The sequence below is a fragment of the Rhinolophus sinicus genome, chromosome 3, assembly GCF_057876585.1.
Source record: "Rhinolophus sinicus isolate RSI-liver-muscle chromosome 3, RSI-T2T, whole genome shotgun sequence".
NCBI lineage: Eukaryota > Metazoa > Chordata > Mammalia > Chiroptera > Rhinolophidae > Rhinolophus > Rhinolophus sinicus.
This window is the reverse complement of record NC_142503.1, coordinates 92,330,627-92,341,846: the sequence shown is the minus strand read 5'-3', so window position 1 is coordinate 92,341,846 and position 11,220 is coordinate 92,330,627.

Genomic DNA, 11,220 nt, shown 5'->3' with positions numbered 1-11,220 from the left:
ATTAAAAATGGATTGCGGGCCACAGTTGGCCCGCGGGCCGCAGTTTGGACACCCCCGATTTAATGCATATGACAATGTTCAGAACTAGAAAAAGGGGAACACCTTTGTCTTGTGTCCTGTTTTAAAAGTTAAGACAACTTGCCCAGAAAACCCCTAACAGATATCCCCTCATGTCTTGCCATATACAGTTACTTGCCATTGCAAAGCATGACTGGCAAGTGGAGGGAATCCTGAGCTCAGTCCTGGGCCTTCTTCATTTATACGCCCTCTACAGGAGACCTGGAACAAGCTCAAGGTGTGTCATTCATTGGTTTTGAGTATATTCACAGAGTTGCACAGCCATCACCATTATCTAATACCTGAACATTCTCATCACCCCAAAAAGAAACTCTGTACCCATTAGTAGTCAATTCCTATTCCCCTTCCCTCCAGCCTTTGTCAACCATTAATCTACTTTCTGTTTCTATGGATTTGCCTATTCTGGACATTTCAGAAAAATGGAATCCTACAATGTGATGTTTTGTGGCCCCCTCCTTTCACTTAGCATAGTTTTCAAGGTTCATCCATGTTGTAGCATGTAGCAGGGCTTCATTCTTTTTTATGGCTCAGGAATACTCCACTGTATGGCTACACCACATATGTGAATTGATATATTCCTATCAAGAATATATAAAAAACTCTCAAAATTCAACATTAAAAAGACTCCAATTAGACAATGGATGGGTCATGAAGACACATTTCACCAAAGAGTATCTGCTGATGGCAGATGAACACATGAAAAGATATTCAACATCACTAGCCACTAGGGAGATGCAATTTAAGACTACAAAGAGATATCACCATATACCTACCAGAATGGCTAAAATAAAAAGAGTGACAATACCAAATGCTAACAAGCATGTGGAGAAACTGGATACATTGCTGGTGGGAATATAAACTGGTCCACCAACTCTGGAAAACGGTTCGGCAGTTTTTTAAAAAACTAAACATATTCTTATCATACAATCCAGCCATTGTATTCTGAGCATTTATTCCAGATACATGAAAACTACGTCCATACAAAAATCTGTACAAGAATGTTCATAACAGTTTTATTTGTAATAATAAAAAACTGGATGGGGTGGCCGGTTAGCTCAGTTGGTTAGAGTGTGGTGCTAATAACACCAAGGTTGCTGGTTCGATCCCCGCATGGGCCACTGTGAGCTGTGCCCTCTTTAAAAAAAAACAACAGAAAAAAACTGAACAGGGCAGACTGATGACTCAGTGGGTTGGAGCGTGGGCTCTGAACAGCAGGGTTGCCGGGTCGATTCCTGCATGGGATGGTGGGCTGCGCCCACTGCAATTAAAGATTGAAAACAGTGACTGGACTTGGAGCTGAGCTGTGCCTTTCCCAACTAGATTGAAGGACAGCAACTTGGAGCTGATAGGTCCTGGAGAAATGCACTGTTCCCCAATATTCTCCAATAAAATTTATAAACAAACAAACAACAAACAAACTGGAAACAATTAAAATAGCCTACCATAGATAAATGATTAAACAAACCACAGTACAGCCATTCCATGACATAGTTCTCAGCAATAAAAAGGAACAAACTATTGATATGTGCAACAACTTGGATGGATCTCAAATGCATGCTGTGTGAAAAAAGCTAATCTCAAAGGTTACGCACTACATGATTCTATTTATACAACATCCTCAAACTAACAAAATTATAGAGATGGAAAACTGATTAGTGATGTCCAGGGTTTAGGGACTGAGGAGGGGAGGAAGTGGGTGTGATGGTAAAAGGATAGGTAGCCCAAGAAAGATCTTTGTGATAAAAGAATAGTTCTGTGTCTTGATTGCCATAAGAGTTACAGGAATCTACACATATGATAACATGAGACAACTACACACACAGATACACACACCATGTACAAACGTCACATTCCCGCTTTTGATATAGTACTATAATTACGTAAGATGTAACTACCATCGGGAAACACCAGGTGAACGGTACCTGGGACCTCCTTATACATTTCTTTGTGACTTCCTCTGAATCTATAATTATTTAAAAACAAAACTTTTTAAAAGAAGTCTTACCTGATTTACAAGAACAAAACAGACTAATAGTTAAAAATAAAAGCAACACATTTTTGCACTTTTGTAAATTATCACCTTGAGGTGTGAAAAATAGATTCGGACAAGTGGGTTTTTCCTGGTATGAGAAACTGCAGGCTCCCAAGTTTTGATTCACTGATTTATCTTCTCAAAGATCTTTTGGAAGCAGCTGGGCTGGGCTGGCGTGTAGGAAAATCTGGTGTACAGTGTGTGAGTGGATTCCCACGGGGCCTCCATATTCTCGAACGCCTTTTCCAAGTGGAGTGCCTCTTCCACTTTTCAGTTCCCTGGGAGGGCAGTGACACACAAATGCCTTGATAATTACATTTAGGTCAGTTATGAAAAGGCCTCCTAATGCACTACCAGCTTTCCCTGATCTCAGGAAATCTGTTGCATTAAATCTGACCAGAGTGCCCAAATCACCATTCTTTTTTGATATGTCTATCTAGGCAAGATGGCTGAAATACGAATCCACTGAAGTCCCGGTTGTGAAATAAAAGTCTCATTGTGAAATGCATTTGTGCTGTCACAAAGTGCAATTTCTACAGAACATGCACAAGTGACATCCAGAGGACAGAAGAGACATAACAAATATTTCCCCTTAGAGTCACTGACGCTTCATTCTTTGATCTTTCCATAGACAACTGTCGGGAGCATGTTTGGTGAAGTACTGTGTTGAAAGAGTTCTGTATGACCAGAACCGGGTGCCCTTATGTTTGTCCAGCTCTTTCACAAGCAGCCTAAGCCCTAAGGGCTGTGAGGCAGAAACATCCCAAGGGAAAATTCTCTTGTATTGGGCAACCACTGCCCAGAGGAACCTTCTGGCAGCAGCTGCCACATTCTGAGAATCAAGCAGAACCTACTGGCCAGAAACTGCATTCATTTTTTTTCAAATGCAATATATATATATTTTTAACTTAGTTTTATTTTTAATTGTGGTAAAATACATGTAACAAAATTTACCGTCTTAACCATTTTTAAGTATATGGTTCAGTAGTGTTAAGTATATTCACATTGTTGTGCAACAGAGCGCCAGAACTTTTTCATCTTGCAAAATTAAAATTCTGTCCCCATTAAACAACAACTTCTTGTTTCCCCTCCCCATGCTCCTGGCAACCTCCATTCTACTTTCTATTTCTAGGAATTTAACTACTCTAGGTACCTCATGTAAGTGGAATCGCACATTATTTTTTTATGACTGGCTTATTTCACTTAGCATAATGTCTTCCTGGTTCATCCAAATTGCAGTGTATTGCAGAATTTCCTTCCTGTCTAAAGCTGATTATTCATTGTACCACGTTTTATTTACCCATTGAAGTCATTCTTAATTCTTTTTCTTTTTTTTTTTTATTAAGATTTTATTGGGGAAGGGGAACAGGACTTTATTAGGGAACCGTGTGTGTTTCCAGGACTTTTTTATTGGGGAACAGTGTGTTTTTCCCAGGACTCATCAGCTCCATCCAAGTCAAGTTGTCCTTTTTAATCTTAGTTGTGGAGGGTGCAGTTCAGCTCCAGGTCCAGTTGCCGTTGTTAGTTGCAGGGGGGCACAGCCCACCATCCCTTGTGGGACTCGAACTGGCAACCTTGTGGTTGAGAGGATGTGTTCCAACCAACTGAGCTATCTGGAAGCTCAGCGGCAGCTCAGCTCAAGGTGCCGTGTTCAATCTTAGTTGCAGGGGGCGCAGCCCACCATCCCTTTGCGGGAATGGAACTGGCAACCTTGTGGTTGAGAGCCGGTGCTCCAACCAACTGAGCCATCTGGACACCCGCGAGCTAAGTGACAGCATATTGACTTCATTCTAGTTCCGGAGGGCGCAGCTCGCTGGCCCATGTGGGAATCGAACTGGCAGTCCCGTTGCCCAGAGCTTGCACTGTAACCAACTGAGCCAGCCGTCCGCCCCGACTCTTTCTCTTATATCCATTCCATCAGCAAATCTTCTCAGCTCTACCATCAAAATATACCCATAGCCAATCTCATCTCACCTTCTCCATGTCATTCTAATACAGTAACACATTTCTCAACTGGAGTGATTTCGCCCCTAGGGGGCATTAGGCAACTTCTAGAAACATTCATGGCATAGCTGGAAAGGAGGATAGATTCTCGGTTTTCATAAGTGAGTAAATGCGGCTAAGCATCCTGCAATGCACAGGACAGGCCTCCACAACAAAGACTTATTAATAATTGGCCTAAATTATTGGCCTAAGTGCTGAGGTGGAGAAACTCTGCTGGAATACGTCACCACCGTATTGCACCCGGACTTTGCAGTAGCCTAATTGGTCTCCTTGCTTCCGTACTTGCCCCTCGAAATGCATTCTCCACCGCAGTCACCAAGTATCCTTTTGAAAGGTAAATCACGTCCTGTTTCTTTCCTGTTCTCATCCTTGAGTGGCTTCCCATTAGAATAAGATCTAAAGATCCACAAGGCCCTTCATGAATTGGTCCCTGGCCACCCGCGTGGGCTCACTCCCTCTCTCATTAATTCTGATTCAGCCATGCTGGCCTCCTTCGCCATTCCTTGAATACACAAGCCTGCTCCTGCCTCAGGGCCTTTGCACTTGCAATTCCGTTGGCCTGGAGCTGCCTTCCCCCAGATGTTTGCACGACTCACACTCACTCCCTCACCTCATTCAAGCCTCTGCTCAAAAATCACTCCTTCAGAATGTCCTTTCCTGACCACCCTCTCCAAATTAGCAGTCACCATCACTCTTTATCCTAATGGTTCTGTTGGGAAAACCTGATGCTCCTGAAATTTTAAAACCACACCCCTGACTGTGGCAGGTGAGCAGGTGGTCTAAACACCTGTCAGTCAGGCACACACACAGCCTCTTGGAAAGTGTGCACATAGTCTTTTGCTTCTAGCTCAAGAAACATAGTCTATACAGCTTGGCCCCTGAGAAAGTCACTCAAGTATAAGGCCTTTGACCTCGCTCTCAGTGTCATGGCTGTCCCCAGAGCTGGTAGAAACCGTGTCCCACACAATAACCTGCTGGATAGGGAATATAGCATGAAGAATAGCCACTTTGCTGGATTAGTGTGCAAATCAGGGATAAGGAGTACAAAGGCCAGGAGTGCACGCATGTGCGTATGTGTGTGTGTTGGGGGGCAGGCATGTCCATATAAAGTTGGTGGGAAGAGGGTCGGCCCAGTGGCTCAGGAGGTTAGAGCTCCGTGCTCCTAACTCCAAAGGCTGCCAGTCGATTCCCACATGGGCCAGTGGGCTCTCAACCACAAGGTTGCCAGTTCAATTCCTCGAGTCCTGCAAGGGATGGTGGGCAGCGCCCCCTGCAACTAAGATTAAACACGGCACCTTGAGCTGAGCTGCCACTGAGCTCCTGTATGGCTCAGTTGGTTGGAGCGCGTCCTCGCAACCACAGGGTTGCTGGTTCGACTCCCGCAAGGGATGGTGGGCTGCGCCCCCTGCAACTAGCAATGGCAACTGGACCTGGAGCTGAGCTGCACCCTCCACTACTAAGATTGAAAGCACAACAACTCAACTTAGAAAAAAAAAAGGCCTGGAAGTACACACTGTTCCCCAATAAAAAGTCCTGTTCCCCTTCCCTAATAAAATCTTTAAAAAAAAAAAAAAAAAGTTGGTGGGAAGAAAAATGGGTTCAGTGGCACTATCTGTGAAGTTTAAACATGCATACCTTTGACCCTGAAATCCACTTCTAGGAATTGATCCTACAGAAATATCTGTGCAAACATGAAAAGATAGATATAAAAGGAAGTTCTAGTTTGTAGCAGTGGAAAAATTGCAACCATCTAAATGTTCAGCAAGAGGACATTGGTTGGATAAATTGAGGTCTATCCATATCACGTTCTATTCAGCCATCAAAAAGAATGAAGTGATTTTCAGCATGAAAGATGTCCCCACATCTTGTTATGTGAAAAAAACAATTTGCATAACTGTAGAATATGACCCTTATTTTAAAGTGTATTTTTAAAATAAACTTTTTCTTTTGGAATAATTTTAGGTTTACAGAAAAGTTGCCAAAAGAGTACACAGAGTTCCTATGTATTCTTCACCTAGTTTCCCCTAATGTTAACAAGAATCTTACACACCATGATATGTTTGTCAAAACCGATACATTGGGGCGACTGGATGGCTCCTCGGTTGGTTAGAGCTCTTAACAACAAGGTTGCCGGTTCGATTGCTGCTTGGGATGATGGGCTGCGCCCCCTGCAACTAAGATTGAAAATGGCGATTGAGGGGGTGGCCCGTTAGCTCAGTTGGTTAAAGCATGGTGCTAATAATACCAAGGTCACCAGTTCGATCCCCACATGGGCCACTGTGAGCTGCGCCCTCCTTAAAAAAAAAAAAAAAAGAAAAGAAAACTAGATGAAAACGGCAATTGAACTTGGAGCTGAGTTGTGCCCTCCACAGCCAGATTGAAGGACAATGACTTGGAGCTGATGGGCCCTGGAAAAACACACTATTCCCCAATATTCCCCAATTAAAAAAAATTATAACGTCATCAAAATGGTGGCGTGAGGTGAGCCTCTGTAAAGCTCCCCTGGAATTTACAACTAATCGAACAACAAAAACTCCACAAAGGACTCCCCACACAGCAGACAGGAGACGAAGAGGCCCACTACTGAACTCACCTAAAGGTGGGCGAATCGCACGAGTGGGGGAGGAGGAAAGGGAGAAGTGTGGAGACGGAGCCGCGCGGCGCAGGACGCAGACCGAGCTCAGTGCTCCGAGCTCGCTGCTTCCCGGAACTACCGCAGCTGAGGGAGAGGGAAGAGCTCGGACTGCTAGGGCTCCACTTGTGGCCCACAGGGCTGAGGGGGCAGCATGTAACACGGCTGAACCCAACGCTCACGGCAGAGACCTCAGAGCAAAGACTGAGGGAAGAAGGCTAAAAACAGTGGTTTAAGCCCTCACTGCCGAGCAGAGAACGGAAGCCTTAGGCACTGAGACTAGCCGCCCCCTCCCTGCCCTCCCAGAGCTCACCCCGCCCCCACCTGCCCAGTGCTAGGAGCGGAACAGTAGCTGTGTCAGATCAAAAGAACAGACTATTTGCTGTTCTGAGAACTGTGGACCGCAGACACAGATTTCCAGCCCAACTAGTTCCAGCAAAGGGGAGGGAGCTGTGGAAGCAGGACAGGCTGTTTTGGTGGTTACCGCCACTGCTCTGGTCCACTTCTCACAACTCACCCCACCCCTGGCCTCACCTACCTGGGCGGATCCCTGCAGGAGTAAACAGAACTGCTGAAACATACGGGCTCTGAATCTGGTGCAGGAAGAACTTTGGAACTTCAAAAGCTCTCCGGATACCCACACCGACACTGTGACCCAGGTGAAGTATTTACAGAAGAGAAGCCCATCTCACAGGGAATCCCCCCATTGTGTGAGAAGCTGGAATAGTGCAGAGAAAACATAGCACTACTGTGTGAGAGAGGAAAAAAAAGGCTGCATGCAGTCGGAGAGAAAACATTCTACCAACAAGTACTGGAAAACAAAAGAAAGACCTCTTCCTATCAACCTGTTGCAGAAGCCACTCCTGTAGATGTCTAGGAAGAGAAATATTAAATCAGTAATTGCCATGAATAACCAAGGCAACAAGACAGCTCAGAAAGAAAGTGAAAAGTCTCCAGAAAAGGAACTTAAAGATATGGAAATATGTGACTTAAATGACAGAGAATTCAAGATGGCAGTTCTGAAAAAACTCAACGAGATGCAAGAAAACACAGAAAGGCAGTTTAATGAACTCAGAAACACAATCAGAGAACAACATGAGCATTTTATGAAAGAGATTGAAATTTTAAAAAGAACCAAATAGAATTTCTGGAGATGAAGAACTCAATAGAAGAAATTAAGAATGAAATAACCAGCTTAGGTAGTAGAGTTGACCAGATGGAGGAAAGAATCAGTGACATTGAAGATAGAAACCTGGAAATTACACAGATGGAAGAAGAAAGAGACTTGAAACTGAAAAGAAATGAAAGAACTCTACAAGAACTTTCTGACTCCATCAGAAAGCAATATAAGAATAATGGGCATACCAGAAGGAGAAGAAAGAGAGAAGGGAACAGAGAATATATTCAAACAAATTGTTGATGAGAACTTCCCAAACTTGTGGACAAAACTGGATCCTCGAATCAAAGAAGCAAATAGAACACCTAATTACCTCAATCCCAACAGGCCTTCTCCAAGGCACATTGTATTGAAGCTGTCTAAAATGAACGACAAAGAAAGAATCCTCAAGGCAGCCAGGGAAAAGAAGATGTAACCTACAAAGGAAAGCCCATTAGATTATCATCAGATTTTGCAGCAGAAACTCTACAAGCCAGGAGGGAGTGGAACCAAATATTCAAACTATTGAAAGAGAGAAATTATGAGCCAAGAATAATATATCCAGCAAAGATATCCTTTAGATATGAAGGAGGAATAAAGACCTTTCCAGACATACAGAAGCTGAGGGAATTTTCTAATACACGACCTGCACTACAAGAAATACTAAGGAGGCTATTCGACCACCATCAACAGGGGCAATTTGTGGCAACCAAAACATAAAAAGGGGGAGAGTAAAGGCCTCAACCGGAACATGGGAATGGAGAAAGTAAGTGTGCTGAAGAAAATGGAATACTCTAAATATCAAACTTTCTTTTACATAAACTTAAGGGTAACCACTAAAAAAAAACCCAGAACTGAAATATATACTGTAATAAAAGAAGAAACAGAGGGAATCATCGTAGAATACCACCACACAGAAATAATAGACAACAACAAAAAAGCAAAGTAACAATGGAGACACAGCCTTACCAGAAAACTAAAGCTAGAATGACAGGAAATCCTCACATATCAATAATCACCCTAAATGTAAATGGACTGAACTCACCAAAAAGTTACAGAGTAGCAGATTGGATTAAAAAACTAAACCCAACCATATGCTGTCTCCAAGAGACACACCTCAGCTACAAGGACAAGCATAGACTCAAAGTGAAAGGGTGGAAATTGACACTCCAAGCAAATGGTACCCAGAGAAAATGAGGTGTAGCAATAATGATATCAGATGAAACAGACTTCAGGGTGAAAAAGACAAGAGACAAAGACGGACATTTCATAATGGTAAAAGGGAATATACAACAAGAAGACATAAGAGTCATCAATATTTATGCCCCCAATCAGGGAGCACCGAAATATACCAAGCAACTACTAACAGAACTAAAGGGAGAAATTGACCAAAACACAATTATACTAGGGGACTTAAATACATCATTGACAGCTATGGATAGATCATCCAAACAGAAAATAAGTAATGAAATACCAGCCCTAAATGACACATTAGATGAAATGGACATAATTGATATATGTAGAGCACTTCATCCTAAAACATCAGACTATACATTCTTTTCTAGTGTACATGGAACATTCTCAAGGATAAACCATATATTGGGACATAAAATCAGCCTCAGCAAATTTAAGAAGATTGAAATCATACCAAGCATATTCTCTGATCACAAGGCTTTGAAATTGGATATCAACTGCAAAAAGAAAGCAGGAAAAAACACAAATACACAGAGATTAAACAACATGCATTTAAAGAACAACCAGGTCAAAGAAGAAATTAGAGGAGAGATCAAAAGATACATAGAAACAAATGACAATGAAAATACATCCTACCAAAATTTTTGGGATGCAGCGAAAGCAGTTTTAAGAGGGAAATTTATATCATTACAGGCCTATCTCAAGAAACAAGAAAAATCCCAAATAAGTAACCTCATGTTACACCTTAAAGAACTAGAAAAAGAAGAACAAGTGAAATCCAAGGTCAGCAGAAGAAAGGAAATAACAAACATCAGAGCAGAACTAAATGAAATAGAGAACAAAAAGACAATAGAAAAAATTAATGTGACAAAGAGCTGGTTCTTTGAGAAGATTAACAAAATTGGCAGACCCTTGGCTAGACTCACTAAGATAAAAAGAGAGAAGACACTAATTAACAAAATCAGAAATGAAAAAGGGGAAGTTATCACAGACACCACAGAAATACAAAGGATCATCCAAGAATACTATGAAGGACTATATGCCACCAAATTCAACAACCTAGAAGAAATGGACAAGTTCTTAGAAACATATAGCCTTCCAAGGCTGAACCATGAAGAACTGGAAAATCTAAACAGACCGATCACCAGTAACGAAATTGAATCAGTCATCCAAAACCTTCCCAAAAGCAAAAGTCTGGGACCAGATGGCTTCACTAGTGAATTCTACCAAACCTTCAAAGAGGATCTAATACCAATCCTGCTCAAACTCTTCCAAAAAATTGAAGAAGAGACAGTATTCCATAACTCATTATATGAGGCCAACATTACCCTGATACCAAAACCTGGTAAGGACAACACAAAAAAAGAAAACTACAGACCAATATCTCTGATGAATACAGATGCAAAAATCCTAAACAAAATTCTAGCAAATCAAATACAACAATGCATTAAAAAGATTATTCATCACGACCAAGTGGGGTTCACCCCCGGGGCACAAGGATGGTTCAACATCCGCAAATCAATCAATATGATACATCACATAAACAAAATAAAGGATAAAAATCATATGATTATATCAATTGATGCCTAAAAAGCATTTGACAAGATACAACATCCATTTATGATTAAAACACTTAATAAAATAAGTATAGAAGGAAAATACCTTAACATAATAAAGGCCATATATGACAAGCCCTCAGCTAATCTCATAATTAATGGTGAAAAACTGACGCTCTTTGCTCTACGTTCAGCAACTTGACAGGGCTGTCCCCTATCACCTCTGCTTTTCACCATAGTGTTGGAAGTCCTCGCCAGAGCAATCAGGCAAGAGAAAGAAATGAAAGGCATCAAAATTGGGAATGAAGTAGTTAAATTATCACTCTTTGCAGATGACATGATGCTATATATAGAAAACCCTAAAGACTCCACCAAAAAGCTATTAGAAACAATCAACGAATACAATAAAGTTGCTGGCTACAAAATCAACATACGAAAGTCCATTGCTTTCCTATATACTAACAATGAAATCTCAGAAAAAGAAATACAAAAAACAATTTCTTTTGCAATTGCAGGAAAAAGAATAAAATACCTAGAAATAAACTTAACCAAGGATGTGAAGGACCTA